Below are 12,414 nucleotides of genomic sequence, written 5' to 3'. Positions count from 1 at the left end.
GGGATAAGTAAAGTCGATCTTTAGTTGCAAGGAAGTAATGGAAACCAAGAAATGAAGTGTGGCCTGTGGTAATTTGAGCAGAATAGATAGGCCTCAAGGTCCTTAATTTCCATTCTATTCTATGTTTCTATGACAATGGCCATGTTTTAATAACTGCCACCATCTGATTTCCACCCTTTCTAGCAGCTGCTCTACACGGACCAGTACTAGAAACCCAGTGACGACACCTGGCATCTACTCCTGCCATCTCCAGTAAGTATCTGTGTGTTTTCCCATATTAGTTTATTTGAAATTTAGAGTTGGAAATTAGTCCAATGTGTGCCATAAGAATCAGAGTGAGCAGTAAATAATAGTGGTTTTCTAATTTGCTCTGACCTTGTCTATACCAGGAGTTAAATGATGTGTTCTCTTTTCTGTTTTTCAGACTGACCCACATCCTGAGTCAACACATTTGTGTAAAGGTGCAGGATTCATAAAACAGCACTCTTTTTCTGGCCTACTTTAAAAGAAGGGGGCGGTTGTGCCCTCCTGGAGTAGCTCCTGGAGAGATGTCAGGGATTAGAAGGCTATGCCACATTCTCAATGGCCCCCTTTCATTTTCCTTTACATATGTGTAGCAGGTCCCCCGTTTTGGTACTTTATCCTCAACTAGGGGTGCTATGGGCCTGGGTTCAAGTCCGAATGGGAAGAAAGACTTATCTTCCGGGACTTCCCTGGCTCAATCCACCACAATCTGCGTGACAACTTCACACTCTGTGTTGAGAATCTCCAACAGGTGCTAAATAGTAAAAAAATAAGGAGCAGGGAAGCAAAATTCAAAACTGGTGGCAGGAAACAAGAATCACAACAGGGTCCATCCATTCCCTTTCAGAGTCCAACTAGGGAAAAACTCAATAGAAAATTCCAGAGTCAGAGATTGGTGTTCAAATAAAATACAGTCTTTACTGCAATTTAAAGAAAAGGATCCAAGCCAGAACCATAAAAATTAGAATTAGCATACATCCAATGATTACAAAAAAAAAGCAGATGGCTTCTGTCCTTTCTTTTTACACAGTTCCCTTCCTGTTCTTGCACCTTCATCCTGAGAAATGATATCCTCACAGGTTGAGGGTGGGATAGCTAGAGTGTAACTCCAACATCTGAGATCCTGTGGAAAAATGTGTCCCCAAGTCTAGAAAAATGATCAAAAATAGGGGTTCCAAATTTTCTAATAACCATTTTCACCAGTTAACTCTCTTTCTTCTCTTCCCTTCAAAAGTCTGCTGTTCTCTTCACTCTTGCTCTTGCATTGCAGCTTGGGCAAACAAATCTCTGACACCTATCTTTAGGGAGACAGGGGGGGGGGGGATTGTTCCCTTCGGACTAGTTCAATGGAAAAATTCTCCAAAACTCAAAACACTGCTCCTCCGTCGAGACTCAGGAGGAATCAAAATGGCTCTCCTCAACTGAGACTCTGGATGAGTCTCCACTCTCTTCAACTCCTTCCTCTCTCCTACTCCTCTCTCTCTTCTCTTCCACTGGGCATGCTCACAGGGACTATAAACCCCTAAAATGCCTTTCCCCCAAAAAGGTGAGGTTAAAGCAATGGGAGGAATCTCAACCACTAGTAACTCCTCCTATTACACCTAGCTTAGGAAAAAACTCCTGGGGAAAAATATTAGTGACGGATAAAGCCCCCGTCACATATGCACTGGTGTCCAGCAGAGAGCTTGTACCCATGTTTGAATGTACTTTCATATGTTGTGTCTATCTGGCACACTGGTGTACTATTGTTTATCCAGCAACGTAGTCTATGTTATCATCTGTCTGTGCCCCTAGCTATATATAGGCCGCACCTCAAGACCAGTCAAGTTGAGACTGGGAGAGCACAAGTCCAGATTTAATACAGCAAAAATGATGGCACCAATGGTGCAACATCTGACAGACAGGGGACACACCATTGCCGATTTGAAATGGACGGTATTGGAACATTTGGAAACCCCGCTCAGGGGCGGGGACCACAGAACTCTTCTTAATCAACGTGAAGCATTCTGGATTTTTACCTTAACCACATCAGCCCCACGGGGAATGAATGACGATTTAAATTGGAACTCTTTGTTATAATAGCTTGCGTTCAACCCCCAGTGACTATTTAATATAAAGATCCCGGGACATGTCGGTAAAGCACAGTTATACACCAAGGGTGCTCCGGAAAGGAACCCGGTCGCAGCAGCTTTTGATTAAACCCTTTAATATGGTATCCAATCGTGTTCAACGCGAGTATGACACCTAGTTTCCTGTCAGTTCGGAGAGTACGTCGGTAGCTCCGTACATAAGCTCTCCATCAGGTCGGCGTCATTACGTCAGTAAGCGAGTCTGACATCAAGTTTCCTGTCAGGTCCGGAGAGTATGTCGGCAGCTCCATATACAAGTTCTCCATCAGGTCGACGTCACCACGTCAGTAAGCTCTCATGCGGTCATTGGTTAAATCTTGCTCTTCCGCTGACACATAAAAAAGGGTCTCATACAATACATAAATCACTCTTCCGGTGACGGAGCCAGAGCAACTCCGTCAAGAGTCATCCACTTAAGACCACTAGAGGACTTTTTCAATGGAGTTTATCCAGATTCCCAGGAAGTTGGTCGCATTATAACGTTCCACATCCCTGAGGAAAGACAACCAGTCTGAAACACGGATCGGCTGTGTCGGGACCATCGTTGGAAACTGGACAGCATACACCAACACCTTAAAGGGAAGTCTGAATTTCACTCCTTTACAGTTCATAGTTGATAGTAGAGAGTTTACAGCTCTTCAAATTTAGCACCGTCATGGTATATAATTAATTCGATGTTCGCCACACGGAAGAGGTTACAGAGGTGAAGTAATTCCAGCAAAAAACTTTTTACAAAAAAAACTTTCACAGGAGGAGGGGGATAGTTAATGATTATATCACCACACAACCGTGGTGCGGAGACACCAACGAGTTTATATGAAACTTTCCTCCAATTCCTTTACATTTTTAATAAACCAACACACAAACAATACTCTAATCCACACATACACAGAATAGAGTAAGTGTCAAAAAAATTTTTATTTCAAATAATTTTTCTAAACAATTTTCTATAAACATTTCATTTAAGGACACAAAAATATATTATTCCAGCGATTGAGTAGCAGCTCATGATTCATTGATTATAGTTATAATCGCTGTAGCAGTGGCATATTGATTTTTTCCGGTTTGACACTGGTGTACTAGCCTAGGTGCTATGTAGCAGGGATGTTTTGTTTTTGTTGGCACCACAGTTTAGAATTTTTATACATTACATGCCTGTTGCTTACATCTCTGATCTGTGAGCTATGCTAATATAGCAGGGGACTTCTGGAGACACTCCAGCCCAAATATATATGAAATTTGGGGTTCAGATTGGCAACTAAAAAGGATGTAAGCATGTGGGTAAATTAACCCCTTGTGGGCTGGTGTAGGGGTGGAGCGGGGTCTTAATGGAATGTCTGTGGTAGCGCTATACCAAATATTATTTTGTCTACCTCACATATCTCCTAAACAGAATACTTTATGACAGTTACTATGCAACAAAATCCACATTTCCTGAGAGATTCGCCCTCTGTAGCACAAAAAGACCAGGTATGAATTGATCCTTGTTCTAAAGAAGTGAGAAATGGTTTTAAATGTGATAGCAAACCAGCCAAGTTTCAGAACAAGGCTAATCCCTTATTAAACCAAACAATAAAGTGCTAATGGATCCTAACAGATAACAAATCAAGCAAAGTTTAGTTGCCTGTGGTTTCCCAGTACTGACTGGTATGTGTTCATCTTGACTCTAAGCTATCCAGACAAAAATGATTGTAGTGTCAGAGTCAGAAATGAAATTGAAAGGGACGATATACCTGGGACGGACTCTGTGCGGAAACCTGCCAATGATTCTCTAAGGTCTGCCAAAATAAATCTTGAAGAGTCAGACATGTCCTTGGCACAGTCTCAGATTAGCCTTATGCTATAAAGAGAAAACATGATTCAAAGCAAAGGGCATGCACTTATATTATCAACATGAGAAAAAGCACACCAGTTTTACAACTGTTAGACTGAAGTACCCCCCAGACACCTACAAAAAAATGCATTCTTATCTTTTCCCTTTTCCCGAAAATGACCTTCTTTCTGCATCGGTCCCAGGGAATAAGAAAGATTCCAAACATTTATCTTGAATAAAATGAGAGTTAAGGTCTCTGGAGTGTCACTTTATATTACTACCACCCTGACAAAGCCTCTATCTTTTTAAAATAATACAGTTTCCTATGATCAAGAACACGAATAAACAAACAGCTTAGGAGCCAGCAGATAGGGAGCTGGGGAAGGGGGGGGTATTTCTGTGGGAGTGGGAGGGGCGTCAGGAATCAGATCTTAGTGGGAAAGGGGGTAGAAACCCCCTACATGATCTTAAGGGGGGGGGGTATTTATGTGGGAGTGGGAGGAGAGTCAGGAATCAGATCTTAGTGGGAAAGGGGGTAGAAACCCCCTACATGATCTTAAGGGGGGGGGTATTTATGTGGGAGTGGGAGGAGAGTCAGGAATCAGATCTTAGTGGGAAAGGGGGTAGAAACCCCCTACATGATCTTAAGGGGGGGGGGTATTTATGTGGGAGTGGGAGGAGAGTCAGGAATCAGATCTTAGTGGGAAAGGGGGTAGAAACCCCCTACATGATCTTAAGGGGGGGTATTTATGTGGGAGGGGAGTCAGGAATCAGATCTTAGTGGGAAAGGGGGTAGAAACCCCCTACATGATCTTAAGGGGGGGGGTATTTATGTGGGAGTGGGAGGAGAGTCAGGAATCAGATCTCAGTGGGAAAGGGGGTAGAAACCCCCTACATGATCTTAAGGGGGGGGTATTTATGTGGGAGTGGGAGGAGAGTCAGGAATCAGATCTTAGTGGGAAAGGGGGTAGAAACCCCCTACATGATCTTAAGGGGGGGGGGGTATTTATGTGGGAGTGGGAGGAGAGTCAGGAATCAGATCTTAGTGGGAAAGGGGGTAGAAACCCCCTACATGATCTTAAGGGGGGGGGTATTTATGTGGGAGGGGAGTCAGGAATCAGATCTTAGTGGGAAAGGGGGTAGAAACCCCCTACATGATCTTAAGGGGGGGGGGGAGAATCAGGGCTCGGAATCCCAGCCATGATCATTGGCTGCAGGTGGCCCTTTAATCACCTGCGGGGGCTGGGGGAGACGGTAACATAGCTAGCTGCGCTGCCAGCTGTGGTAAAACCACTAAACATCCTTTAGTGACTACCTGTATTTAACATGTGTTTTTAGTACTAAAGAAATAATGATTCTGATTTTAGCATTTCACTGTCATTCCAGGCTCTACACAAAATCCATTGCTGGAAATTGTAGTCTCAAGACAGGGAACCTTGGTGTTAATAATATTGAACTTATCTCCCAGGACATTTTGTAAATGATAGTGCAGTGCTCTAACCGCTAGCTTCCATCTTTTCCCTAAATGAGAGAACAAAATGTAAGTCCCATCCGCCCAATTCCCACTATCTCTTCTAAGAAGGGGCGGGAGGGGAGGGGGGTTTCGTTCTGAGCAGGGGGAAGCTTTACTTCTGGGTCCTTCCAATGTATATGCATCCACAAAAAAAAACAACCTGTGCTCCAAAAATATCTTGACTACACATAAACTTCTTCAATAGTGATTAATAAACTTCTTCAACAGTAACATTTGGCATTTGGTAAAAATAAAATCTGTATTCTTCATTTTCCTATCCACAGTTATTAATCAGAATTTCTAAAAACCCCGTATGCCAATAAATCCTACTGACTAGAGTTAAGGGAATTCTTTTTATCCTCTTCAGATGTCCTGGTACCCGGAAATCCTGTTTCTTCACAGTTCTCATGCTACACCTCTGCAAGCAAAACTCCTCTACTTCTGTTTAGCACCTTTTGGGCAAAACTCCTCTCCTCTCTCTGTGTGATGCCATGCTAGAACCTGTTTACGTTGACCAGACAGAGCAGTTTACTCATCTTCACTCTCAGGATCACAAATTATCTGTCTAAATGGGTTAAAAGACATATTGAGCCTCCTATCCGGCAAAATTATAGCCAGAAGCAGGTCTAAAGTTATCCAGCCTCATATGGTTATAACTTGGCCTAGGTCTTAGCAGTGAGACTTGGCCTTGGCCAAGCCCCTAAGTCAGGACCAGGCTTTGGGCTAAGCCTGGCACTGGGCCTAGGCTTCAAATCGGGTCTCAGAACCGGGACTAGGCCTCAGACATGGTTGGGCCTCAGACCATGACTTCTGGGCCTCAGCACCAGGTCTTAGCCCAAGCATAAGCCTTGGGCCTGGTCTCAACTCAGGGACCAGGCCTTAGTGCCAGGACAAAGCTTCAGTCAGGCCCTGGTTGGGCTTTGGCAGTGGATCCAGGCCTCCAGTCAGGACTCAATACTGGAACCTGGTTCCAGTAGTGGTCTTCTATTTATTTATTTAATTATTTATTCATTCTTTGCAGTTAGGAAGGTTTTTTATTTTGGGGGAGGAAAGTTTATTTATTTTTTTTTTAGGTTTGGCAAATAAAATGAACCGGAAATAAAATTAGGCAAACTGAATCATGACAAAAAATAAATCTCAAAATGAAACTAACTGAAAATTTTGGGGTTGCACTTCCCTAACAAACACCTTACATTGACTTTAAGTCAATAGTCTTCATGGTACCCAAACAAACAGATTTAGTTGTCAGATTATTCACAATTACTATTTATGAGTGATATTTTCATGTTATTTAGATTATTTATTGATATTACATTGCTTTGTGGTTGACTTTGAAAAGGTAATATCCTGGAAGAAACTAAAAGGAAATGTTATATATATATCTACTGAAGATGGTGGAGTACTAAGCAGGAAGACTGTTCTGGATAAGGATATATTGCATGTGGTTATACTCTTGTGGCTGCCAACTGGGATATATCCTTAATAGTATGGACAGAATAACTGAGCATACTGGAACGGTCAGTTGATCTTTTCCTGCCATTATCTACTATGTTACTATATTTGAAAAAAAAAAAGAGGTTAATTAGCATATTTTGTTTACCATAAAAACCAGAACTGTTTAGAGTCCACAGAGATCAGAGTTAGTGATTGGTGACTCCCTAATGAGCACAAAAGCATCTGCCCACTAGACATGATGTCCTGGGATGCATGATGACTACTAGGCACTAAGATCTGAGACATAATGGAGAGATTTCTGAGAATCATCATGTCTATTGACTATAATCCAATGCTACTCATCCATATTGGAAAATAGGTAGTAAGGTGATGGCAAAGGCCAGAAGGATTCTTGGAATCATAGGGTGAAGAATAACCAGCAGAAAAAAAGAGGTTATATTGCTTCTGTACAAGTCTCTGGTGAGACCTCATTTAGCATCTGTGAACAATTCTGGAGACCACATCGTCAAAAAAAAACTGGATGGAGACGGTCCAGATGGCAGCTACTAAAATGGTCAATGGTCATCATCATAAAGCATATGGGGGACAGGCTTAAAGATTTAAATATGCATATCCTGCAGAAAAGGAAATCATTTAAATATCTCTAAAGATTAAATGCACAAGAAGCAAGCCTCTTTCAAGAACATAAGAACAAAAGAAAATAAGAAATGTCATGCGAAGTCAGACCAAGGTCCATCAAGTCAAGTGTCCTATCTCTGACAGTTGCCAGTCCAGGTTGCAAGTACCCAGCAGATCCCAAAAAGTAGATCTATTTCCTGTTACTCCCATGGATAGCAATTGCTTTCTTTAGTCTACTTGGCTAATAATGTTTTATGGACTTTTCCCCTAGAATTTATCAAAACCTCTTTTCAACTCCCACTATGCTAGTCACCTTGACCGTATCCTCTGGTAACAGATTCCACAGCTTGATTGTCAGCTGAGTGAAAAAATACCTTATATAATTTGTTTTAAATTTGCTGATTGTTAGTTTCATGGGGTGTGCACTTGTTTTAGTATGTGAAAGTGTATATAACCATCCTTTATTCACCCATTCCACTCATGATTTAAAAAATGTCTATTGTGTCCCCTCTCAGCCTTCTCTTTTCCAAGCTACAAAGCTCTAACCTGCGTAGACTCATCCTAGGGGAATGATTCCATCCCTTAAATCATTTGTGTCACCCTCCTCTGTACCTTTTCTAATTCTGCTTTGTCTTTTCAGTGGAAAGGAGGCTTTAGAATGAGGGTGAAAGGGGCCAAAATCAAGAGTAAGCCAAGGACATATTTCTTTACTCAGAAGATGGTGGACAGACTGGACACATGTAATGACCTCCTAGTGGAGGAGACGGAGATGGGGATATAGTGTCTGAGTTCAAGAAAGCATGGGACAAGCACAGAGGATCTCTGTGAGGAAGGGACTGTAAAACTAAGCAGGCGATGTGGATGGGCCACATGGTCTTTATCTGCTGTCGTGTTCTTAACTTCTGTGTAACTAATGCTGTAAGACCAGGCAGGAGAATGCATTAATCGGATAGCACAGCTCTCAACTCGCATTCAATAAAAGGGGGTTGGGCAGTGACACTTAGGTTACAGCAAATGTTCTCTTGCATACATTGTTTCACTCAATAGACATAAATGCCATTACTGTCAATAACATCAGTCTTTTTCCGTTATAAACATCATAAGTCACAAAATCTCTCTTTAGTTAATCAGAAGGTTGAGAGATATGTAATGTTCTTCCAGATTGTTTCAGTAATCATTGTGTGTCTATGTTCTAAAAAGTATGATGCCTGAAAGTAAAATCTGTTCTAAAGTGCAGCATGATTAGAGTTTGCATCAATTCAGCATTAATCAGTTTTGGTTTTGCATTGCAAAACATTTTCATCTTTTACATCATTTTTATTATGGCATCTGTTCTGCAAAATTTCTTAGCCGCATGAGTGACTGATTATCTGGCAATACTTGGCTTAAGTAATTTCACTCATGCTGCCAAAAAATGCTATTTCCTTAGACTTGGTGGACATACAGCTCTGTCCTATTCAGATGTACTCTTGTGCATAATATTTTGCCCACCTATGAATTTTATAAAATAGAAGACACAGTGCTTACGCCTTTTAGAACTACCTAAGTTCTTTGATTGTAGATTTGAGCTAAAAGAGCTAATTATTCTTGAATGAATTCAAATTTGATTGAGCTGCTTCACCTAAGCGGCAACTTATGAAAAATTCATAATCTCATGTAGGATAAGCTTTTGAACAGTGTCATCAATTCTGCTTTTAAGCTCCTCTAAAAAAGGCTGTGAAAGCTTACTGTTCCAAAATAAAACTTTACTGAACCTACTTAGTATGAAAGTGTTTAATCAGTCCTGTGCCTCTTATTCATTTTGTACTGCATAAAAACAGTACATTCTTTTGTGAACTATCTTAAATTTTCTAGAAATCGGTTTCAAAAACAGTTGTAAATGCAATCTATAATGATTTAAAACAATTTAGTTTGCAGTTCAAAACTGATGTGAAACCACTTTCAAAATTTATTCATTAGGAATGTCATACTCTTATGCTAGGATGTTTCAAAACTATTGCATAGTTTGAGCAATCATTTTACAGCTATATGTTTTTTCAGCCATCAGCAATACTCTCTCTTTAAGCAGTTCAGCGAATGCATTAATGAAATTTAATTTTTGGTAATTTTATTTTAACAGAATTGTTGTGGCCTGCTGCAGAACACCACAACCGGCCACACTTACCCCTCAGCTGGGCCCTCCTTGCTTCTCCAAAAGCCGCGGTCCTCGTCCTTCCTTAGCACGACGGGGAGTCAGTCCCACTGCCGCTATGCTGCTGTGCCACCAGCCACAGCTGCCATTAGGCGCGCGCGCACGCAGCTCTCCCCTTGCCTTAAAGGGGCTGCGGCATAAGAAACCTCTCGCAGTCCCGGATGTGTGGCACCACCCTAGGACCTATATAAAGCAGCTCCTGCTGCCTCACCTTTGCCTCAGTAACAGGTCCCACTCTGCTTTGAGCTACTGGTTGCTTTCGCTTCATGTTCCTGCTCCTGTTCCTGCTCCGTGTGATCCTGCTCCTGTTCCTGCCCCATGTGATCCTGCTCCTGTTCCGGCTCCTCGTCCCCTTGGCTTTTTCTCTTCTTGTTCTTGACTCAGCTCGTCCCTGGATTCTGCTTTTGTCTGCTGCCTGCCCAGACCACTTGCCTGCTCACCGTTCTTCTGCTAGCCGCCTGTTCCGACCTCTGGCCCGTCCCCGGATCCTTCTATCTCGCCACCAGCCCTGACCCCTGGATTGCGTGACTTTGCCTTCGCCTTCCGTTTTCAGGATCGTCCTCCCCGGAGACCCACTCCTAAGTCCTGTTGGCCCTGGCACCCAAGGGCTCAACCTGCGGGGAACCTGGGCTGGTATAGGTGAAGATCTGGTTGGGTCTCTGCTGCCTACATCCGCCTCCCAAAGACGAGGGCCTATAGGAAGCCTTCTATAGGTAGCGCCAACTTCGTCTCAGCCAAGGGTCCACCTCTCCGCATAAGAATATTACAGAAATATTTCTTTTAGCAGAAATTTTTGTGAAAGTTAATTGGGGACAATAATGCTGAATTGTTGTTTTACTCTTGGCTGCCATTATTTAGCTGAACTGGGTTCAAGCACCAATATGTGAAAATGTTTTAAAAGAGGATCACCTATTAAGACCTTTGACCAGGTGTGGTTTTTAGGGCAAGCAAAATATGAAAATTAACCTGGTTCTGAGACCAAATATATGCAGGTATAGCTTTTGAATATTTATTATGCCTAGCCAGATTTGATTGACAACTGAGTTTGGAAAACGCTGCCTTTAAGTCTAAAAAAGATATAAAGGTCAACCTTCAAAGCATTTGTGTGGGTTTCTTTTTCAGTTATACGCACACAAACCAAGCTTTAAATATTTTCCCCTGCCAAATACATAAATTTTGTGAGCACAACTTTGTGTGCAACATTTCTTTGCACAAAAAAGGCTCCAGATGGGTGCATGTAGGCTGAAGTCCAGGATGACATTAAAAGGAGCAGAATTCAAGAAGGAGGTCCCATGATTCTGGTTGCATCAGCAAGAAAGCTAAATATGTCTGGGCTTTAAATACTCTAGCCAATCAGGCGTGGCTTCCTTGGTGGACCAATGGGAGTCTTTCCTTTCCTCCTGGATCTTCAAGCTAAGTTACTGATCCTTCATGACCAGCATGGCTTTAACTGACAGGTATTCAGAATAGTCACAATGAACCTACAGGAGATGCATTAGGCATGTGCTTTTGTTCAAAACAGATATAACTTCATTATGTTTTAAAAATGAAACAAATGAAAAATTAAAGTTTTTTTCCATTTTTTTTTATTTTAAAAAATGTCACAAAAACAAAGCCCTGCTAGACCTTTTCCCTACTCAGACCCCAGTTTACCTGTAATTAGGGATGTGAATCGTTTTTGAATGATTAAAATTATCATCAGATAATTTTAAAATCGTCCTAAATCGTTAGGGTGCACGATACAATACAAATGCCCCCGATTTATCGTCAGGAGCATTTGTATTGTATCGTTAAATAGGGCACGGGAATTATTTGGGGGAGGGCGGGAAAACCGGCACACCAAAACAACCCCTAAACCCACCCCGACCCTTTAAAACCAATTCCTTACCCTCCCCCACCCTCCCGAACCCCCCCAAAATGTTAAATTACCTGGTGGTCCAGTTTGGGGGGGGGGGAGAGTCCCGGCACGATCTCCTGCTCTCGGGCCATCGGCGCCATTTTGGCTGCCACTAATTAAAATGGCGCCGATGGCCCGATAAAAAAAACAACCCACACGACCCTTTAAATCGACCCCCCTTAGCCTCCCCCACCCTCCCGACCCTTTTTGTTTTAGGGAGGCCCGCGCCGCTAAAAAAAATAACCCACCGACCCTTTAAATCGACCCCACCCTCCCGACCCCCCCCCCCAAAACCTTTTAAAATTACCTGGTGGTCCAGGGGGGCCTCGGGGAGAGATTTCCCGTTCCCAGGCATCAGCTGTTCTAAAAAAAAAAATGGCGCCGATACCCCTTTGCCCTTACCATCTTTAAAGATGGCCGGCGCCATCTTTAAAGATGGTAAGGGCAAAGGGGTAAGGGCAAAGATGGTAAGGGCAAAGGGGCCCCTGTCACCTTACCATGTGACAGGGGCCGGCCAATGGCACAGATACCCTGTCACATGGTAAGGGCAAAGGGGCATCGGTGCCATTTTTTTTTTTAGAACAGCTGATGCCTGGGAACGGGAAATCTCTCCCCGAGGCCCCCCTGGATCTCTGCTCTCCCCGAGACCCCCCTGGATCTCTGCTCTCCCCGAGGCCCCCCTGGATCTCTCCCCAAGGCCCCCCTGGACCACCAGGTAATTTTAAAAGGTTTTTGGGGGGGGGGTCGGGAGGGTGGGGTCGATTTAAAGGGTCG

At 42.9% G+C, this 12,414-nt stretch overlaps 1 long non-coding RNA gene across 2 annotated transcripts in view; it reads left to right on the top strand.

The window, feature by feature from the left end:
• Window positions 1-11,300, top strand: part of LOC115094051 — a 56,119-nt gene extending 44,819 nt beyond the window's left edge. The window contains exons 3-5 of one of the 2 annotated variants that reach the window (XR_003857489.1): window positions 187-252; window positions 425-461; window positions 8,193-11,300. This is a non-coding gene — a long non-coding RNA (uncharacterized LOC115094051). Of the gene's footprint in view, window positions 1-183; window positions 253-424; window positions 462-8,192 lie in introns of both variants that reach the window. The other variant, XR_003857488.1, reaches the window with a different exon arrangement.
• The last annotated feature ends 1,114 nt before the right edge of the window (window positions 11,301-12,414 follow it).

This window comes from Rhinatrema bivittatum, chromosome 6 (assembly GCF_901001135.1).
Source record: "Rhinatrema bivittatum chromosome 6, aRhiBiv1.1, whole genome shotgun sequence".
Lineage (NCBI taxonomy): Eukaryota > Metazoa > Chordata > Amphibia > Gymnophiona > Rhinatrematidae > Rhinatrema > Rhinatrema bivittatum.
The sequence above is the reverse complement of the archived record's forward strand: the minus strand, read 5'-3'. Positions and strand labels throughout refer to the sequence as shown.